The sequence below is a fragment of the Anas platyrhynchos genome, chromosome 7, assembly GCF_047663525.1.
Source record: "Anas platyrhynchos isolate ZD024472 breed Pekin duck chromosome 7, IASCAAS_PekinDuck_T2T, whole genome shotgun sequence".
Taxonomy (NCBI): Eukaryota; Metazoa; Chordata; class Aves; order Anseriformes; family Anatidae; genus Anas; species Anas platyrhynchos.
Genome location: NC_092593.1, coordinates 33,808,380 through 33,831,218, shown reverse-complemented (window position 1 = coordinate 33,831,218; position 22,839 = coordinate 33,808,380). Strand labels below are relative to the sequence as shown.

General features: G+C 37.0%; 1 protein-coding gene across 3 annotated transcripts in view; it reads right to left on the bottom strand.

The window, feature by feature from the left end:
• Positions 1-22,839, bottom strand: part of ZNF804A (zinc finger protein 804A) — a 448,502-nt gene that overhangs the window by 401,757 nt on the left and 23,906 nt on the right. For all 3 annotated transcript variants that reach the window (XM_072040465.1, XM_072040467.1, XM_072040466.1), the window contains 2 exons: positions 10,734-10,835; positions 1,640-1,736 (listed from right to left, as the gene is read on the bottom strand). The gene's annotated coding sequence lies outside the window, so the exon portion shown is untranslated. The remainder of the gene's footprint in view (positions 1-1,639; positions 1,737-10,733; positions 10,836-22,839) is intronic.

Below are 22,839 nucleotides of genomic sequence, written 5' to 3'. Positions count from 1 at the left end.
CACATTTCAGATGGGCACTAATCAGGGCTACACTAATGACAGCTCTCCCGTTGCATTTGCAGGGAAGGATCCTGAAGAATGAGTTGCTATTTGTTCACTCAAGCCCATGGATGACATTTTACTTTTCAGTTCTGACTTACCATAGGAGAAACCATAACTATTCTGCTCTCCACAACTCTCTTCCTCTTACTGGGAAAACCACATTAGGATGTGGTCTAACAGGAAGGTAGCAATAGCACCTCATCCAAATGCTGGAGATGTGGAGTATTGGCAGAGAACGTGTGTATCTGAGACGAACTCAGGCAAGCTGTGTCAGCATTACAAAGGGACAGGAAACTACAAAATAATCCAAAAAAAAAAAAAAGCCTGTGCTGCAGTACTTGAAGTACTATGATTCACTGTAAGTCAGATCCAAATATTAGCAAATAGGGACACCTTGTTTTACTCCATTGGGAATTAAAGCAAGCACTAGGCAAAACATTTTGGCAGGAAAGTTTGATTCTTCATAAAACTTTTGTGACTGAACTATAAGACTGTCCTTTCTCAGAGTGATTGCAGGGTGGTTGACTTAGAGATGCTAAGCACAGTCTCCTGTTTTTTAAGCTTGACCATTACATGAGTCAAAGAAATACAGCATCTTAGTATAAGAAATCAGTGGATTCCCCCATTTTTCATTGATATGAATTAAAAGATAATTATGAGATTCAGATTTGCTTCTAACATCAGAAGAAGAGATTACCACTGTCGTACTCAATCAATTTTGGTTGTGTTCTCTGCATAAATCAAGTCCAAAGAGGTCTAAGCCAAACCAATTCATTCTAATCCTTTCATCTGACAGTAAGAACAGCTAGATGGAGTGACGTTACACTCACTCACAGATTATTGCACCAAAACCTACGTCAGAATTAGGATGAAGTATTCCGACTCATAATCAGACAAATCAGAAACTGCAGAGGTCCAAAAGCTCTTGCGTCACATCTCTTCCTGAGCAGTGAGTTGGTCAACTCCAGTCAAACACACAAGACAAATGAGAACCTGAGTCTGGTCTTCTGCCTAAATGTGGAGGTATCTATCAACCAGTCACCCTCTTGCAGAGACTATGCTGTTTGAGGCAGTGGTCAGCAACTTCCAAGCTTTCAGACAGTGATGCTGATTCATTACCACTTAAATCTTCACAATTTCCTCTCATCCTTTACCGGATAGAGGGCAGAAACTACAGCTAAATGCCAAAAAGCAAGAACTGGGTACAAACATGATGTAACACAGTAAACTCCTGAGCCAAGTTCTGTTGAACCAGCCAAATTGCATCCCAGTGAACTGTTTGAGACCATAAAACCATCAGTTCTGAGAAGCTGTACTCTACTTCAGTGCCAAACACCAAATACTGCCAACAAATCTTAACTTTATTTCACTTTAAGGAACCCAGACGTTGGGGGAAGCACCCTCACACAGTGTGGACGCCCTCTGCCTATTTCCAGCACCTGAAAAGCCAGCTGTGCTCCCACAGCTTGTTGCATTCGCTCATTGAGCCATTGTGACACTTTGAAGAAATATTAACCAAAAAAGTGATGATCTATCCCATGGTTCTCTGTTATCTCAAGAAACACCCATTTGAAGTATCACAATGCTTTAACTGTACCTGTTTCTTTCCGAGCAAGAGGGCAAATGACCACCTCAGGACAGTTGTGTTGCTCTGAGTCCTGTAGGGAAGCAGGCAGGCCCATGCCAAATACCATCTAAGAAACAAGAAAACAAAGAAGGTAAAATGCTTTGTCTGGTCTTCTCTCCTCCAAAGACAATGCAGTTTCTTCTTTTTTTGATAATGGAAAAGGCCTACGTAGCACAAGTTTTGTTTTTGGCTTCTTCCCTTTTCATTCTTGTTTATCGCATTTTATTTCTTGAATTATAAATCTTGTTTTGGTCACATATTATCTCTGCTGGGATATATTCCCAGAAGCTTCCATTTTTCCAAATATAGCTAATTTTGACTTATGTAGACATATATACACAGCCGTGTACTCAGCTGGCATAAATCACCCTGGTTCTACTGAAGTTAATGAAGCCTCAGGGTGCTGATTTATTATTTCATAATAAAGTTTTGTACAGTGTTTTGCATCTAACATGCAGTTATTGGAGTGTATGATGCTTTCCTCCCTTTCTTCAAAATGTTCTTTCTTTCTTTTCCTAAGGCGTTGTGATCATGTTATCATCTATATACTTCACATTGGGTGACCTTGATTTTTCAGCAGTAAAAACATGGTTTATATCATGTTTGGCAGATTTCAATCTTCTGTCTGAACACCAGGTAAAGCAAAAACAAACAAACAAAAAAAAAAAAAGAGAAATTGAAGACAAACATCATTTTGAGCTGTTAACACATACTTGTCTGCAAACACACGCCCACACACAAAGCCCCCCGTGCAGAAGTATTTCAGAGCATGTTCTGCAGAGCCAGAATTACTGATGTGTCTTTAACAGCAGAATTACATAAAATTAGAAGATCCTGTGTCATACCAAGCTGGTGGCCATCTCCTATCTCACCCTCTCCATGTGGCATTTCTTCATAGGCCATTCCTTCACACCAGGGAAATGTCTGGCACTTGTAGCCCAAACAACACCACTGCGATCAGAAAGTGTTTGACCTACCTTCACACATGTACTTTTTTAGATGGAGGTGTGCATTTCTGGGTCCCAATCAAGAGTAATTAGCGTAAGCAGGTATTGACACAAACCGTCAATGGTATGTTTATTTTGTGCATTTGCACATTTTTGTGAAGGAATAACTTAGGTTGGCTTAGTGCTTTTTGCCAGCTTGGAGTCACAGTTCAGTCCTACAGCTTGAAGGTGTGGCAGCAGGATTTTCCTAAAATTCTTCATTTTTTTACCTAGCTAATATCCTGTTAAATACAATACCATGTTTCATTTGTAGCAATTATGAAGTGAGACTTTTGTACAGTTTTGAATCACTTCCTAGAAGTTAGAATTCTCATGTCCCAATGTGGTTTCAATTTTTATCACTCTGGCTGAGCCCGGTGCTTGGTGTGCAGTTCTTTCCCTCCTCTGGCTGCTTCTCTTCACCCATCTAAAAACAAATTATCCTTAAAAGCTAATTGGTTTGTTGTTTTTCTGCAAGCACTTCACTGAATTTTAGTAATCTGTGACTGCAAGCAGATAGTTTCTGTGGTTTAAGTACAGGCATGGTTACGAACTTGATAGCTGGCCACAATTACTTGACTACTTACGCAACATTAATTCAGCAACCTTGCATTTACGGGCCTGGTTCTGATCAGAGAAACCTTTTAAAATGCTGCAAATACAAGGCAGATCCATTTCCAGCTGTTTATTTTATGAACTGAAGAAACTCAGCATTTCATGGATTCAAGCTTTGTTGGTGCCAACAGCTCCTAACTGGATGAGAGGTCTGGTTCTGTGTCTGTGTAGTCTTTAATAAATAAAGGAAATTGGGATGAATTAAAAACATTTAGATGCTATTAAACGCATCTGAATTCAGGTGTTGAAGCTGTATTTGCTATGGTGACGTGGTCATTTTGATACCCATTTACTACAGCAGATCAGTAATACTTAAATACTCCTGAGAGTTTTATGCAGTAACTATTTATTCTTTTTGCAGCAGTGCAGCAATGTTTATAAATTGCTCTAAGAGCCTTAGATGAAAGGACTTGTAAATGTAGAATACATTATTATGTCTAATTAATGCATTTCATAAACTACCTCTGTGACCTCCTCCCAATGTCCTCATCAAGGTGCTGCTGCCTGTGGAACTCTTTCCAACTGCAGCTGGGGATTAATGTTAGACTAAGTGCAAATTTGAATAACCTGGTTATGAAAGGAAACAAACAGGCTGTTCACAGGTTTTTTATTTGTTCCTATGCACTTTTATGTATCCTGTAAACATTAATGAACAAACAAATGTTGTTCTTTGTGATTAATGCATTTGCTCATTTTAGGCCATGATCCTGAACTTTTTCCTCCATCCCCTATTGCTTGTACTATTCACTCATTTTCCAGTTCAAACAATTCTTCAATTAATGCTTCTGCATCTTTATTTTTTCTTTAACTAACCAAAGAGCGTTGGACTAATGCCAAAGAAGCTATTATCATTTAAGAAATAGGAAAATCATATTTATTTGCTATAAAGCAGAGCAGACCATCTTAAAATTAAATGATTAAGTAAAATCAATAAAAAAAAAATATGCCACAGGATCCAGGATTGATCGGTTACAGCTCTAAAAACACTGTCTTCATCAAAACATATTTTTTCTTTAAAGAAAAAAAAATCTAGAGGGTAAGATTATCCCTTATTTGATGTAAAAGAAAATAGTTCACCGTAATCAGTTTTCTTCATCTCACTAATGAATAAGTCAAATTCATTTCAGGGACAGATTAGACTCTCTCTCATAATGCATCGTGCTCTGGGATGCTATTAATGTTTTGTGCCACACATACGGTGTTCATTTCGAGCTACCTATACACTGCTCCCAGCACTTTAAATGATTACATACTAGGTATGTGTTTATATATAGCATGTAATCATCTCAAATGCTAGGATTGCAATATGAATAGGTAATAAGAAACAAACTTTACTTTTGATTACATAGGCCTGTGATTAATTGTTTGAACTTTGGTAAATGAAAAAGCCCTAATTAGTTTTAAAAAATCCTGAAAACGGGCTGTTATTATTTAAGTTTAACATATAGTTTATGGGGTTTGTGTGCAGCATTCAGCACTTTGTGGGGAGGAAGGGTTGTTTCATTTTTTATTCAATTTGATTTATTACTTTATTCATTGATTTCCCATAATAATGTTTGTGCTTATATACTGCCTTTCATCTGAGGTTCTTAAAGTGCTTCACAAACTTCAATATATTTTTCTCACCACTTTTGTTTACATTGTCCTTCTAATGAAACTATCCTAGACTCGCTGTATATGAATTGCACTGAGGTAACAAGAAGTAGAAGAGAAAACATGCCCCGGGAAAAAAAAAAAAAAAAAAAAAAAAAAAAAAAACAGGACTAGAATTGAAGCTCCAAACCCTACAAAGCCCAGGTTGCTGTTCCAACTTGTCATCTGCCCTCCTCAAAGAGCAGTAAGATTTGGGCAGTGTGGTTGCTTTAGGGCTGAGTCAAAACAGCGCTCACTCTCTCAGACACTAGTCTAATCTGTTCTCAGCAATTTCCCGTGGCAGAGGTTGTCTGGGCAGAGCACAGGATCTGTTTTCACACCGGACAGCCTGTACTGTCAGGAACTTTTTCTTGATGTCTAAAATTGGTTGCTCCAGGTCGAACTTGTTATTTCATGTCTCATTCCCTTGGACATGGAGAAAAATTATTCCCCCCATCTTTGCGATGCTCTCCTAATGAATTTGAAGGCAATTATTATATAGCACCTTTATCTTCTTTTCTCTTTAGATGAAATAGAACCAGCTCATTAACTCTTCGCTAGTACAGTCATCCTCATTGCCTTACTCTGGCTGTTCTCCAGTCTCATTCTCCATGAAGCATAATGTTGAAAATGGGCATAGGATTTCAGCAGGATGTCTTTGCTGATCCTGCGGCCTGTTTCTTTTCGTTCATCTTGCATTTCACTCAGGAGTTGACAGCCTCCCACTAGCGATGCTAAGACTCCAGATCCTCCTGCAGAGCTGCCACCCAACTGCCCTGAAGCTGTACAGCTGGTTATTGCTGCGCAAATTCAGTGCCTCATATTTGTCTTTATTTAATTCCATTCTACTTTTAGGCCAATTATCTAAATTATCAAGTTCTTGTTTTTGTTTTGTTTTGTTTTGTTTTCTTATTTTTGCAACAAGCCTGAAGCTGCCTAGGCTGGTATTGTCTTCACATTTAGTAAGCACAGGGTTTGTTTCATTATCCAAGTTATTGATGAAGATGTTGAGAATTGCTGCAACCAGAACACACATAATCCTGCTGGAGATTTTGGCAGTAAATCATTAATAACCTCTACGCTAATAATACAGTCTTTTCTACACAGTCTTGCACCAATCTGAGGGCACTTTATAGACACACTTTTTCCAGTGAAGCTGTCATGTCACACTTACAAACGTAAAAAGTACAAAAAAAGTACAGAAGTACATGACACTGACTGCTTCTCCTGCAGTCGCTCTATGCTTTCACAGCAAAAAAAAGTTGGTTTAAAACTCAGATAATTTTCTTTTGATGGATCCTTATTGCCTCACCGCTTCTTGTGTTGGTTAGTCTAGTTGGCTGGGTTTTGGTTTGGTTGGTTTCTTTTCCTCCTTACAAATGATCGATTTGGTTGTTTCTTCAGTAGTGTTTGTTTGTTTTTGTTTGTTTTTCTAGGAAGGGTGGCTGGTCTTTCATTTCTCTGATCCTCCTGTGTTTTTTTTTGTTTTGTTTTGTTGTTGTTGTTTTTAATATTTTTAAAGATAAGGATTGCATCTTCCCTTCTCCAGGCTCTGTAAATCCTCTACATTTCCTCAAAGATAGCCTTTAATGGCATCATTTGATTTCCCTCATTCCTGGCCTCCTAATTAGGAGAGACCAAGTCCATCCAATTTCAAAACCTGAACTTATTCTCTCTGATGAGTCCTTCCCCAGCTGTAGCCCTAAATCTTGATTTTTTGCCACTAGTGATGTGCTGTTGGTTTTCCTACTGAGATTTGAACTCTGATCCAGAAGAAAATAAAGAAGGTAAAAAGCATTTTGGTTTTCTCAGTTACTTATCAATAAAATTGCTATTTAAAACAATAGATCAGCATTCTCCAGGGTTGATACTATCTATATTTCCTCCTGGTGTCTTATTTTGCGCTTTAATGAAAATACTGACTACTACAATAACTAGGATGAACTCCTGCAGAATCCCCCTTGATACATCATTCTAGTTTTCTCTTACATTGTACGCTAGTTCATTGTTAAACCACTCTTAGCAGCCTAGAGGGCTATTTGTAAGACAGAAACAGAATGTTGTACATCTTCGTGTTGCTTCCATTTCTTGTAGAAGATTGTTACAGAAATAAAGATTTGACTGGAGTCCAAAGCATTTCCATAAATGGTTCTTTAAGCAGAGGCTCTCACCACTTTCATTGTTTGACATTTAACAGGTTTCACTTATAACGTATATGGCAGGGATATAACACTTGACATCACAGGAGTTCAAAGCATTTTCCACATTGAACTTTTTAATAAGGCAAAAGTAGGTAAAGTGACTTTCCTAAGGTCACCCAGCAAGTTACTGGCTGAGCCAAGAACACAGCCCAGAACTCCTGAGTCCCAGGCCAGTGTTCCATCATTATGCCATCCAGCCTGCCATATTATTAATGTTCGGCCTAAATATATTCTTGCAGCAATTGATTTAATGCCATTAGTTTCAGACAGCTAATCCAAAGCTCTGTTAGTTATCCAACTTCCAGGGACTTACTGGAACAAAAGACTTCAGGACTAATCTAGAAAATAACATTATAACCTTTTCAGGAAGCCTAGGTACTTTCTCTCTCTCTCCCCCCCACCCCCAGCTGAAAAAGTTATTTCAAAAAGTAAATAACTATCCAATTCTAAATCCAGTGAAAATCCACGAAAAGTTACATGCATGCTTGTGCTCATGCCCACATGTTTTTCTATGTTTCACTGTCAGGCTATAAACTGCTATAAAGACATACGATAGTAATTAAGTAATAATAGTCAAGATAATGATCATGATAGATGAAAAGAGAATGAATTAATGAAGTCATTGGGGTCTTAAAGAGATAATAGAGGTGAGTGGAACCCGAGGCTGCAGAGAGCCTGCATTCATCCAGCATCTCATCTGTACAAAAACAGATAAAAAGGTTCTGTGTGAATCACAGCCCTAAACTAGATTAGAAGAACAACAACAAAAGAAAGTATTTTCACATGAAGATACAAAAAGGCCGTAGGAGTGCCTAACTCCTTTGGGAATGCCTAAAAGGGTGCAGTTCAAAGACCTCTGAAGATGGCATAGAAGTGGGAGAGTCCCAAGTTGTTAATCGTGTGCATGAGAACACAGAGCAATCCAGACAGTTAGAAAAAGATGTGCTAAGACAAAGATCAAGAAAAGGTACAGAAATGTTCATATCAAATAAGTCACAGTCTGTGCTTTTTGCTTTCATAATCCATCATGTTGAACTAGGTGCAAGAGATGAAAATGAATACCCTCTCCAATCTAGTATCTCAGGTCTGTATATAAATTTGTCTCTCATCCAGATTTCTCCATGGCATATCTTCAAATTGCCATAGCTTTCAGAAAGCTTTCTTTATTTGTGTGTACTCCTGGACTGTATATCAAATAAAAGAATATTCTCTTCTTTCCATTTACATCCTTTTGTTTGCACAGCATTTATTTATTTATTTATTTATTTATTTTTACAGATAGCCTTGCTGGTAGTAGTCTTCAAATCAGACCTTACTCTTTATGGTGCTTTTTAATAGTCAGTGTCTAACATGCCAATTACTAGCTTTTAAAATCGATAATAACCTTTGTATTAGCTTTGGTCCAATATGAATGTCATTGCTCTTTGTAGCAAATCTAGTAATATAATGCCTTCTGTTTTCCAGAGATTAATATCTAAGAAGAATACTTAGTGCTTCAAATACTTTATCCTTTACATAGATATAAAATATGGAGCAATAAAATATTAAATCAATTATTTAACAGAGAAGAATTAAAAACTGCAGTCATATAGAATGGAAACATAATACTTTATCAGTTCTAAGCAGAAATAGCCCAGAATAAAAAAAAGATTCAAAATTTATCCTACCAAATCTTCAGCACATCAGTACCAGTTTTTTTCAGGAATATAGACAGACTAAACATCTGGATTTTCCTTTGTGTTCAGATTCAGTGTCCACCAAGCATTAATGTTTCTTGAGTGTTTTTTTTTGTTTGTTTGTTTTTGTTTTGTTTTGTTTTCCAGAAGGATCCCCTAATCTCACCCAAAACTTTTGTACATATAAGCACAAAATATTTTTTCATTTTATATATATTTCTCCTTTTTGTATGCTCTAGTGATGTCAGCCAGGTAAAGGATAAAAGAAAGCCCTAGTCCCAGTTCTGCAAACATTCATATTTTTAATATTGTCACAATTATTAAAAAAAAATGTTAAACAAAATAAAATTTAAAGTGTTGCTGCTCATTTGATTTTTCATAAATATAAATAGCAAAAAATAATATATACAAAAGATCATTTATCCCATTTTGATCAACTGCTTAGTTGAAGCTTTCTCTTCAGGGACTAAAATACTTTCTACCCAGTTTACTCCCACACCTGACATCCTTTTCTTTCATTATCTCCTTTCCTGTGAAAAAAAATCTTGAGGAAAGAACTATTTTCTTTGTGAGCTGAACTCAGCAATGAACCCATTATTCTAGCATTTTGTAGTTCTGTACTGATTGCTAGGTTGCCTACCTAAAGAATATGTTTTAAGAAAACTATTTATAATTTCAAATAGTAATTGCAGCACTTAAAACTTCTTGAAGTATGAAACACAGATCTGTCTAAATAGCTACATGTAGTTACCTAAGCAGTAACTTTTTTCATTTGACCATTAAATCATTGATCTAAGTAATACTAATTTTCTGTGAGTTAAATTTTGAAGCCTGCCTTGACCTCTGCACATTGTATCTTTTTTTTGTGTTTTTTCCCTTCCAAACCCACTTTGAATCGCCAGCCTATTATTTTCTCATAGTTCAGCAGAAATAAAAGTGGCTAATATTATGAAGTTGGAATAAATAAGCAACAAAAATTTTCATGTTCAGATTATGTGGGACATGTAGATGTTGATCCAGTGATGGCAAGCTTAAATAGTTAGACAAAATTCTTACCATAAATAAGATATCTTCAAGAGTGTACTAGTTATTTAAAAAAAAAAAAAAAAAGATTTTTAAAAATACCTTTGAGGAATGAATGGACACTAACAAAAATGAAAATACATGGTATTTTATACATTAAAAGAATCAAAGCAACCGATCTAATTACAACAATTAATTCTGGGATACTTCCAATGACAGTTGCCTTTTAGGCAGCAGACCTCTCAAACAGAACCTGCTCCTAAAGGCACCATCTTCTTCATGCAATTGCATGCAAAGGTTTCTATACAGAAGTGTGATGGGTACACACACTGCTCCTCTACTTCACATAAGTCTTACTCAGGGTTGTGAGCCATAGCAGGCTTCCATGTTATTGCTTCTTGAACTGGACAGCTTGTTAGCAACAGGGCCCCAGGCACAGCTTATTCCCATGAAATCTCTCATGGGAAATAATGATGGAATCTGATCTTGACTACAAATCGATCATTTTATCTAAAATATGGCACCTGACTACCTTATCTAAGAAATATGGCACCTCATCTCTTTCCATAATCTAAGGAAAAGTCATCTTGACACCACTGTTATGTTATCTACAAAGTGTGGTGAAGCCTGACCTCTTACCTGATTCCTTTTAACACCTGTTATTATTTATCCGATTGAGGCTTTGGTTGATGAGGCCTCCCCTCCGATAGCATCCAGGCCCTGTGGACTAGCTAATTGACAAGAACACAATTAAGTGCTAAGGGGAGAGGGACTGTGCAACCTGATTCCTAAACAAATTGGCAGAGACCTCAATTCTGGAAAATTACTGTCCAAAAGACCATGGCCTCACAATCCTATCAAGAGCTATCTGACAAAGCTCCTCTTGTATTCAAGAAGACAAAAATACCATGTATGTGTCTTCAGCACTTACCAGGAGACAGCAGAATCTCATGAAATGCAATTCAGTAAAATTTCCATAGGAAACTCGGAATAGCTCTGCATCCAGATCTCATTAGAGTTGATTGCAAAATTCCTGCCAATTTAAACACAAACAGAATGAGACCTAAGTTCTGCCTCAACGGATTCTGTGGAATGAGTTATCTAGAGCTTATTAAAATATGTTCAGCTTTGACTGTAACCTTATTTGCTGTTTAAATAAAAAATATACGGTATGAGGTGACATTTATGAGGCCAAGCGTTGGTGCCATGATCAGATTTGTGCAGGTGGGTTCTGCTTCTCACACACAGTGTTTTGATGGACAAGATTGTAAGTTCCTGTTGTTGGATTTCACTATTTCAAAACGCTCAGTGGATAGATAGAGTGCAATCATGTTTCAGGCTCTGAGTTAACCTTTTATAAAAATTTTGCAGAAAGTAATTTCTTGCTTACCTTAGGAAAATCCTAGTATAATGGACTATTGCAGTGAGATTCATTACATCCGAATAAAAAAAAATCAATTATTCAAAGAGATAATTTAAGAATTACAACAACATAGAACTGAAGAATACTTTATCCCTTCCAAGCAGAAATAGCCTGAACATCAACAACAAAATTAGATTTCATCCTACCAAATTATCAGTATATTGATACCAGATTTTTATAGGGATATAGACAGATTAAACATTGAAGTTTCCTATACATTCAGATTCAGTGTCCAACAAGCAGGATGCATTGTATCATGTGAAAACATTAGAGTCCCTGAAGAATAACTAAGGCTTTAAAATGGTATGTCTCAAAGATGGAACGTTTAGAAAAACAGCAGATTTAATTAAAAATTTCTCAATGTTTTCTACAAAGAGCACTGTAGTTATCTAGGTACCCAAACTGAGGTTTTTTTTATGTAAATAAAGTATGTGTATATAAAGTATATACAAATAAACTTTAAATATAATTTTAAACATACCTCTTCATGACAAAGCAGAAAATGAAAGACCCTGACTCACATTTACATTGCAGACCAGGTTTACATGCAAATTTCTCAAGTTATTCACAGGAGATTTTTTTATCTGTAGGCAGAAAGCAAACACCTCTCAATGCAAATCTCATGTGATTGATAACTTAGTGTCATAACTCAAGCTCTGAATCTTCAGTAAATTGCTCATCCCACATATAATATGTTACTGTGTCTATCTCCCATGCAACAGGTTTGAATCTACTGCTGCTCATTTGATGTCAGACTGTTTATCACCATCGTGGTCTCAAATCACAGGAGCAGTCAAACATCTGCTTCATACACTCAGCCACCAGGTCTGTGATGTGAGTACTTGAAGGAAACCATTATAAATCTCCCACAGAGTGACTGGCAGTATTTTATCACCAACCACCAGTCACTGATCATGTTGCAGCTGTCCACAGTCCTTCAAAGCCCTAAACCTCTCACTCTCTCCTGTTGGTCTCCCGTTGGCCCATCAACACCAGTCTTGTACCATCACCTCCTAGTTCAGCTACAGGTGACTCCACACAAGCAGTGGTTATGCCCCATCCAAGAAAAAGATAAAAACGCTAGGAATCCTACTTTTTCCTTCCTAAAACTACATAGTATCTGCTAACTTTGTTAATGTTTCCTGGTTTTCTGAGTCAGATTCTAGTAAAAGCACAAAATGCAATGTCATTATTTTTCACCTCCAATAATGAGAAGCAAAAGGGAGGAAAGGTCACTTGTGGCCTTTTTGGTAATTCAGCAATGGGGATTGAAACTTAGAAAGATAGCTGCACTTCCTTGCACACTGAAGTATACTGCCTGCGCCAAATTTTTATTATAGAGCAGTATGCACTTTTGTACCTGCTTTACACCTCTTAGTCCTTAGCTGCTGTCTTCCTGAAGCCAAACTTTAACCTCATGGATTTAACAGTTCTCAGACAAGCTTATTTTGCCTCTCACATGAATAAAATCCATGATTTCACCCACCAAGACTGACACTCATACAAAAGAAAATATGGAAAAACTAAGTATATACTAACCTAGGCTGAAAATAGATAGCTATGAAGTTGCAAAAGCTTTTTGTGGCACAGCTGCGGTTGGACATTTTCCCTTTGCATCAGTCATGCTGCCTCTCTGTGCTGACATACCTATAAGAAGTTGCATAAGAGTTTTTTTCAACTGTTCTGTGCCAATGGAAAATTTGTATTATATCAGGTTCATTCCCCACCTTTGCTGAGGTTAGAAGCAGTTCACACTAATAGGAAGCATTTGTGTTATGCTACAGAAACGAGTCCAAACTAAAAAAGATCATTTCCGGGGAAAGATGAATTGCTTAACATTGGTGTAAGCTCTGAGTAAAGCTAAGCCAAATGCATATAGAGGTAAAAGCAGAGAAATGCCACAAAGTGTTTTTTTGTTTGTTTGTTTTTGTTTTGTTTTGTTGTTTTGTTTTGTGTTTTGTTTTTTTTTTTTTTTAACCAAAAAATTTTCTGGATCAAACTTCTGAAATTGCCCTGAGAGAACTTATTGTGTCTTCTGAATACTTTTTTTCCCCCTCCAAATAACCTCTCAAATAGCAAGTCACCACCAATCTATAGATCTCTACACTCCCTCAATCAGGGACTGTGTTGTATGAACATGAATTGTTTATTTCTACAAAGCTGAAAGTTGGTAGCATCAGCATTTTGAGCTCTATTCATGAAAGGAAAATGATAATGACAAACTCTTTATGGAAATATCTAAAGAAACACTGAAAAGAAAAAACTGATGCTAGCTTTCTCTTTTGAAACTGGCATTTATAAATGCCATACATCTTTTCAGCAATTGAAAATGTAATGATAGTAGAAAGTCTCCTTTATAAATTACCACAGCATTTTTTTCTACTGGAACATCGTTATCAGATAAAGCTGCAGAAATGTTATGATTATACCAGTTCACACAGCTTTACCATCTTTCCCCAAAAAATAACTCTATCATCATAGTTATCTTTGGCCAAACACCGTGAAAGGACAAGCGCATGACAGGAGGTCAAAATGATGGCATTTGATGGTATTTCAGATATGTTTGCTGTAACAGCCAATTGGGTGGCAGTTGTTTCTTTAGATGAACTTTCACAAAATGCACACTTTAATACTAAACCAAGAGCCTGTAACTCTATGAGAGAAATTTTAATTCAAGGCAAGTAGACTTTCTTAAAAAGGAAAAAACTTTTAAAACTTTGCATATTGTTGCTACACTCTTACACTCTTTATTGGCAGCTTTTGATAGCCCAAAACCCACCTTGTTGAACAGAACTGGTTTGTTCTTAAAACCAGCTGTCACACACACAGGTAATGAAACAACTCGTGCTTTTTCTAGCACAGCAGAAGTTTCGTGTGGGGCATCATGACAAGTTTAACATTAGGAATTGATCTAGTTTGAAGAGAAGACAAAAGGACAAAAGATAACAATAAATACTTAAATAAGTTAGATTCCATTTTCTCAGGTATCAATGGAGGCAACTTCCTGAGGACTTTCAAAGAGATTTCATAACGCTAGCTGGAGCTTCAAAGTGTCTTCAAATGCTTTGTTTCTACAAACAAATACATCCCCGATGGAGTGTGTCCTCAGGTAAACACCACACTATTTTAACAGTAAAAAGTACCAGCCAAAAAGAGTCTTTGAATTAATATTCTCCAGTAACAGCTTAAAAAATTGTTTCATGTTAGCAGGACAAATATTTTACTATCATAGGTGTTTTTACAGAGAAGTTAAGGCCTGACCTCACTACCTGGAAATGTAATGTACATTTGCAAACTAAGTTATGAAAGCAAAATTCAGTAATCGCATCTCCAAGTGCCTGATTTGCTCTTTTATATTTAGAATCAAACTAAGATTTGTAAATATAAGTGCAAAACTGCAGGTGAAATATTAGCTCACATGAAGAAAGTCATTCTTCTGAATATTTACTGCTTATGTGGCACGCATGTCCAAGGGTTTAGTTTCCAAACAACATGCCATCTTCTGTATAATCACTATTATTACTGAATTCTCTGTTCATAACAAAGTATGTAGCATTGTGAGATATTGGAGGTCTTAATTTGTTTACACCTTTGTGGTTAAACAATAGATTAAAGCATGCAAGGTTCTGGCATTTATCATTTTTGGTGAAACAAATGTTTATAAAGGTTTGCTATGTGCAGTGAATTAAAATGCCAGGTCTCTGTTATAATAAAGGTGCATTGTGCACAGTGCTGAAAATTTACACAAAGTACAAAAATAAGCGAGTAAATGGTTGCATTCTTGACCTTTTCACTGACTTCTACTATTCTAATTTACTATTCTCATCTATGCTATTGTTAGAGAAATCATTTACTGAAAATTCATTTCATAGTTAAGTCTAAAACGCTTAAGAAAGGAAGTAATTCTTTCCACTCTATTTTGAAAGACAACAATTTAACATGCTGTGTAAACTGCCTGAACTTAAAGATATTTAGCTTGCCTTTCAAAAAAAGCTTGTGACAAAACTGCCTTAGCGTAGCCCACCTTTTAATCAAAGTTGTAATAGTCATGAAATGAGATATTCCCAGCCCATTTTTACTTATTGTATCTGGTATAAAATGCATCAGTCAGCCATCGCAGGAGAATTAGATTCAATTTCCTATTTGTCTGCAACATCAAACCATCTGGCAATGCAAGTGAAAACACGACACATCAAAATTGTGGTTCAAGCTTCAGAACGCAGAACAATGCCGTGAAATAAGGAACATCTTTAAGCTTCGAAGAGTTCCCAAATTAGTTGCATACTGTAAAGAAGTATTAATAGTACAGGCCACTCTAAAAGCAGAGCACCTGTGCTTTTTATCACTGTGATTTGACATTATATATTTGCATATCCATGAAATGTATCACCTAAGACATACTACTGCAATTTGAACTGCAGTTCAACTCTTTATGAGAACACGGTAAAAATTGTTTACCTTTCTACAGATTTATTTCTACGTCCAGTCATTTTTACTATTTTACATAGTCAAATATCTTGTTGGGTTTTTTTGTTTGTTTGTTTTTTAAAAAAAAACTCTTACAAGTACAGCAACCATATAGCAAAGTGTGTGACCAGGTTGCTTGTCTCCTTAGTCATCAAACCTTTTTATCATGAACAGAATAATGACATTATTAGCCATGTTATATCATTAATGATGAATGATGCAAAAGGAGAGAACAATTCAGTCGAGCTCTTAGATCTCCATTTGAATGTTCATGAGGAAAGCAAACAATTCTGTGAATTTTATAGATTCATACCTATATAAATATATGGAACTCAGACATACAGACATATGTCTTCTCCACAGCTAGGACACCAAAACACTACAAATCCATTTATCATCATCCTCCAAGCACAAGAAAGGCTTCCTATGAATGTTGTCATCTGACCTTTTCTGAAAAGGTCACCGAAAGGGCATCGATCCCTCATTGGGTTTCGATTACACACACTTTTGAACTGAGGATCTTTACATTTACTGCTCTCATTTATCACAGAACGTTGATTGCAGGAAACATCCAAGATCTGACATTTCAAAGGTCAGTTTGCAATTTTTAAAAATTTCCCTCCATTACTCATTTGAGTGCATGCCCTGCTCCTCAAGAAATCCACTGGAATCACAAGTTTACTTCATCTAAGTAATTTATATCAGAAACTCAGATTTGAGTGGAATTAAGAAATACTGGACACTAAAATAAAAGGCAAGGCATTGTGGAGAACTCTTTGCTCAATATAAATGTCTTCAAGTTTATATATAAATAATTATATTTATATGGCTTTGGTTGGTTATTGCTTGTTTTTAAACACTAATTGCACTCTAGATAAAGGGATGACACCAAATTTGAAAACAAGTGGTGCATATAAACTTAATTTCTGAGTTACAACATTGCAGAGCACAGTGTCAGTAGCGTTACATTTCCCTGGTTTGCTTTAGTTCAAGTTCATGCTTAGGCGACACAGCAAACATGTCCAATCAGCTCCTGCATTGTTTCAATATTTCAGTGAAATATTTTCTCTTCTTAAATGCTGATAATGTGTCTCCTCACATACATCCTAGCCATTTGAACTGTAATAAATGGCATGGATTACACAGGAAAACGTTAAGAATTTATCCAAAGTTCTAGTATGATGTTCTGTTGCAGTAATAAAATCATTGTTCTATCTATCTATCCATAGTTCTAGCTATCCATCATAGTTTTGATAGTTCTGAGCAATTAATATGATGCTCAATGCATTAGGAGAGGAAAACAGTCATCTGTGTGATTTTGTTGTTGTTGTTGTTGTTTTTAAGATGAGGCAATGCTATTTGTTTACTAGGATTTTTATACAAAAGTTTCACTAAGCAAGCTTGGATTTTATTGGTGTACAACTTCATATAAACACAGCTACTGTGATAACCTACAATATTTTGGATGGATATTACCCTGTGAATGACCATTTCCGTGCTTAACAACTACTTATTTGCACAAGACAAATAGGTAAGTCCATTTGCAAGCTCACCTCCAGGTTTCCATTTTCCCCCTCTGCTGTCCTACCTGCCCTGGGATTTTGCCACAAAATTGTCCTCATAATTATCTGTGGACACCTCATTCCAAGAGAAGGACCTCAAATTTCTGAAGTGGCAGGTCCCTTGCTCAGCTCACACAGGTGAGCCCTGCAGGGCTGGGGACATCAGTGGCCCTGTTTGTATGTGCTCTTCCACATAAATAGCCCGGACTAAACCCGGTGAGCTCAGCCGACCTGCATTTATATGCATCTCAGCAGCGATCAACACAGTAGAAGAAAAGGTAATAGGAGTGGGCTAGGAATACACTGTTCTTATGGCTTGATAGTAACAAAACATGAAACCTAAGAAGTTGTCTCATAAAATTGTGTTTAGGACTCCTAAAGCTTACATTTGGTGCACCTTTTCACAGGTCGAGTTGACCTGTGACATTACATTTTGGCCTTATTTGCAGCACACAATTATACACTGAGGCATATTTTGACAGAAACTGCACCAGATATCAGGGCTTCACATAATGCAGTGTTGCAGAGTGATGATGCACTTCATTTAGAAAAGCTGAATAAATACCAGATAAAAATCGATCTTATAACTCTGGTTATTGCCCCAGGACTGCAATAACATATGCCCTTTTCCCTTTGGAATATTTGTTCAGTGCACTTCAAAACGCATAACAGATATTTTCAGGGGCGACGTTATGACTTCTTGCATAGAAAACAATTTCTATACCAGCACCTCATACCAGCTGCCATTCCAGAAAGCCATTTTTATTTGATCGCAAAGCACAGCTTAAGTCCAGTATTATTAAAATCTCTCAGCTGTTTTAATGTTATAAAAGATTGGAAGAACAATGAAGTGCAGTGACCAAAACTTGCAGAAGCAGTTTCTTCTGAACATGCAGACTTGCAGATGCCGGATCAGACCTCTGATATTCCCAGTTAAATTGTCTACTACCAGGCACCAGAGAAACTCGCTCCAATAGTAAATTCCTACACATGAAGGATCAAAACATAAGAAAAAAATTCACGTGTTCTATTCTCACCACCCAGACTTTGACTTGTGGTTTCTGGATACAGCCTGTCAGATGTCTGCTCTTATTTGAATGAAGAACTGAAAGGGTCCCTCCAGGCCTACACATGTGGGAAATGAAAAAGCACTTTTAAATTACTTCCTTCTCCATCACTTCCATGCCCTGCACTGATTATGGATTTTCCTGCTTCACAATGCAAATAAAGAAGGGAGATTTCTAAACCACAGCTGGCAGGATATCGTACTCCATTTCATCAGTCTTTTTAATACAGATTAATAACATTCTCTCTTGTTTTTGATAGGATGATCATGCTTCCTTGTCTGACATGAGAAGCACTTTTTCTAGGCTAAATTCAGAGTGGTGCTTTATGATCATCCAGGAAGATGCATTGGGAGTTCTCTTATTTCCCTGTGTTTAATAGATGTATGCTAAGTGTATAGGAACATCTAGGGGAGACCACATACTACCCACTCCTCCCGTAAACTGTCACTGAGAGCTGGGGAACAGAAAAGTAGGCATTTCAGCTCATTTTCTAGTTTGCCATTTCACCCCTGGAGCTAACAGCTAATACCTACCCAGAGACCCTTAAAGCAACCAGAAAAGAACAGAGCACAGCCCGCTGAAATCCCTAGGATCAATGTGTGCAACAAAACATTCCCCAGCATAAGAATAAGGACCCCTTATTTTGTGTGGTTCCTATGAGAAGCCTGTGTGGCGTCACACACAGAGACATCAGGAGATTAGAAAAAATGAAAGAAACTGCATTTTCCACTTGAGAACATTTTATCTAGAGATTATCGTAGATGTACTTTTTTTTTTTTTTTCTTCAATCCTCATTTAGAACTGTTTAGAAGCACAGAACAGTTGAGGTTGGCAGGAACCTCTGGAGGTCATCTGGTCCAGCCCCCTGCTCAGGCAGGGATAGCTGGAGCAGGATGCCCAAAAGTACATCCTGGTGGCTTTTGATGATCTCCAAGGGGGATGACCCTACAGCCTCTCCAGGAAACCTCAAATGTTCAAGCCCTTGGTCACCTGCACAGTAAGGGATTGTTTCCTGATGTTTAGACAGAATCCCCTGTGTTCCAGTTTGGACAAGAGGCAATGGGTGCAGACACTGGGTGAGAGTTTAGGATCTTGTAGTGGTTGCAGTATTGTTTTGTTTGATGTTCATTTGAGATATATAATTTATAGTTAAGCAAACACTAACAAGCTATACCTTAGTTAGAGGATTCATTTAGACCATGTGTCTATTCACAGCATCACAGCTCTTAATTACACATTAGACCAAATAGTCTGGATTTACTCGCAGCACCTTGATACTCCATAAAAAGTTAACTTTAGAATTGAATGGGACAGCCACATTTTGCCTGAATTAATTTGCCGTATTAAATGTAATTGAGCAACAGAAACATTTCCTACACCTAATATTCAAAGTAGAATTACAAATGCAAACTACCTGAAATGACTGTGTGATATTCACTGCAATAGCATAATGCAATTCTTTTTAAGTCTCTTAACTCTGTCCACTTCATAAAGTGAATTAATTTGTGCTGTAGATACATCAACCATCCTCTATTACATGCTACATGAAAACTGTTGTTGTTAGCCAAGTAACTTTTTTCCTCTTCTTGAAGCGCATTTATGTACTGAACTGGCTTTAAGGTGTTTTCATTAGCATGTTTGATAGGTCCTTGCTTTGATCTCATATATCTACAGCACAAGGACTTCTTTGGAACACCATGCCTCAAAAGATGTATTGTAGACTAAAGCAGAATAGACACTTACACATCAGCTACAAAGGAAAGAAAGGAAAGCATGCAACGTTATAAGAGGATGAAGTGCTCCAAAAATATAATGCTGTGCAGCTTAGCTATTTGATCTGCCTGTTCTCTTTTGTACAGTTCCATTTCACCATTATTACAATTAATTCAGTTAGAACACTTTTAAAGCCACACAGGTGCTTTTAAGATGTGCACTGTAAGACCCAGCCAACTAAAGATGGAACAAAAATCCCAGTCCTCCAAACAGAAAGTAGGTCTCAACTGAAGTACAAGTCACTACAAGGTTTTAAACCCCAGACCTCAGTTCTGCTAAACAGTGGATTACCTCCATCTGGAAAAAATTTCTGAAAGTCAAATTTACCTCTATTTCTGTCTACTATAGGCTCATGCCGTGAAACCGGCTACACTGAAAAATGTCTGCACAAAAAAATCACCTTTCCCTATTCAACGAGCGTCCTGATTTCTCTATTTAGAACATAATTTCTGATAAAATAGCTCTTATAAGTTATTTTCAAACAGCAGTACACACCACTGGCATAATATCATTGAGAATAAAGGACTGGACAAACCCTGGGGAACTTTTTTACTTTTTACTGTTTAAAACCATTATTGGCATAATAAAGTCTTAGGTTTAAAGCATATGTTTAGATGTAGACATTTCAGTAAGCTTTTTTAACAATCCTTGATAGGACAAAGTTGTCAGGGAACCTTCATTCCCTGCTACATTCTCAGAGAATTTGGCCTAATATTATCACAAAGAAGAATTTAGCATGAACTACTTATTAAAAAAGTTTGCCAGCAGTGACTTTTTATAATCCCTTCAACTATCTTCCTTTTACAATGGACTTGGTTTAAAACAGCACAAACAAATTTGCCTTATTAGAGAAGGAAAAAGTTATTTATAAAATTCCTCCTTGCCATAAATGAAGTCCTCACAAGAACTTTTGCTCTATGATCAGAAATCAGATGCTTAAAATCAATTCTTCATAACCAAAATGCTGTAATTCAATTTTCTAATTGCATTTATGCAGTGCTTCAGGGCATGACACGTGTATGCAAGAGTTATATTCAGCGAAAACTCCACATGCCACTTGGGTTTAGTTCAAAACTATTTTTAATTTAAGAATAGGAACTTTCTGCGTTGGTTCAATATTTCTCGTTAGAATAAGCGTTTCTGTGGCAGAGACCCACCACCGCTGCTCTATAAACAATACAGAACTTACATGTGTAACAGAACTTGCCAGCTATCAGTTTAGCCAAGATGTTAGCACAGTTTGTACCAGTGAGCGCTGAGTGCCAGCGCTAGATAAAGCACTTAAGAGATTATTGTGGAGGATAGTCTTTTACAATGCTGAAAGTAGACATTAAAAGAGTGAGCATATCTTTCAAATTCAACTGCTGTGTAACTACGCTTTATCTGTTGTGCCCTCTCCTTACGCATTTTTCTTTCCGCAGCTTTTCATCTTGTACAACAGACAGAAAAAGCTTTGAAAAAAAGATTCAAGCTGAGGACAAAGCTGGCTGAGCTTTGAAAGATGAGAAAATTGTGGTTGCTGGGAGGGTAATTCTGAAATTGTCTTTAATGGATCTGTGATTTTAGAATTGAAGTACTTAAGTCTTCAGAAGTGCCAATGGACTTAACTTGAACTTCAAGGTGGGGTTTGAATCTATGCTGGAAGTTTTTTGAGAACAGAATCTGGATTAATACAAAGCAGGAGGGCAGGCAAATGCTGTCAGGATTGCTTTTTTTGGTGATGTTTGGGAAAATATTCCTTCCGTAAATTCAAGTTCTAGGCACTAGTAGCCCAAGTGTTCATTCAGCTGCCTAGTGCTCGCTATGACTCAATTTCCAACATCTATATCAAGAAAATCACCAAGAAAGCATTTACTTCCAACAGGCTAGGAAGAGTTTCATAAACAACATACCCTATTTCAGAAGGCTACAAAAATAAAGCCTGATTGCATATATCAACAGGATTGCTTACAAGTTTGATAATTTTCATGTTGCACTTACAGTCTTTGTTAAGAAAGAGGACAAAAAAAAAAAAAAAAAAAAAGCAGCTCCAACCACATTTACATGGCTATGCAATACAATATTACTGGCTTGCAGACTGTGCTTCACAACTGAGTTGATACTGGTGTCATTTCTAAAGATGAGCTATGAAAAAGTGTTTAGCGGCAAGTTAATTTCAGTTATTCTGCTACCATAAAGGAATAGCAGTAGATCTGGAGTCAGACAGTGACTTAAATTGTCTGCTTTTTATGTATTTCATAGATAATTTAAGTTTTATTTTTTATATATATAGATGGAGAGCTGTGCTATTTCTTGCGGTTCAGCCTTGTTACATTCTTCCCTGAACATCGGAGTCTATACTCAGGTATCGAGAGCGAGGCATGCTGTGCACTTTCATCATAAGGCCATCTCTGATACAAGGTGTCTATATACTTTGGCTTTCAATTCCATTAAAGTTTATAATAAACAACCCTGTATAACATCCCCTCACAGTGGGAAGAAAATTACTAAGCTCCGCAGAGCAGTTTTCCGGAGATGGTGTGCGTACTTAAACCAGCTGTGCTGAGCAGAATGGCTAATACGTTTGCAGTTCTTGACCATTTCAAGGGTACTCGCAGGCTGCAGTAGCACTGTTTTCCATTTTCACTACAGTAATTGACACAAGAATAGACTCACGTCGTGCCACTTGCTGTTCTCACAGCCTTTGTCTGAAAAAATATAGACTCAAGAGTACAGGATCTCATTTGTTGGGCAATTGGCAGAAAA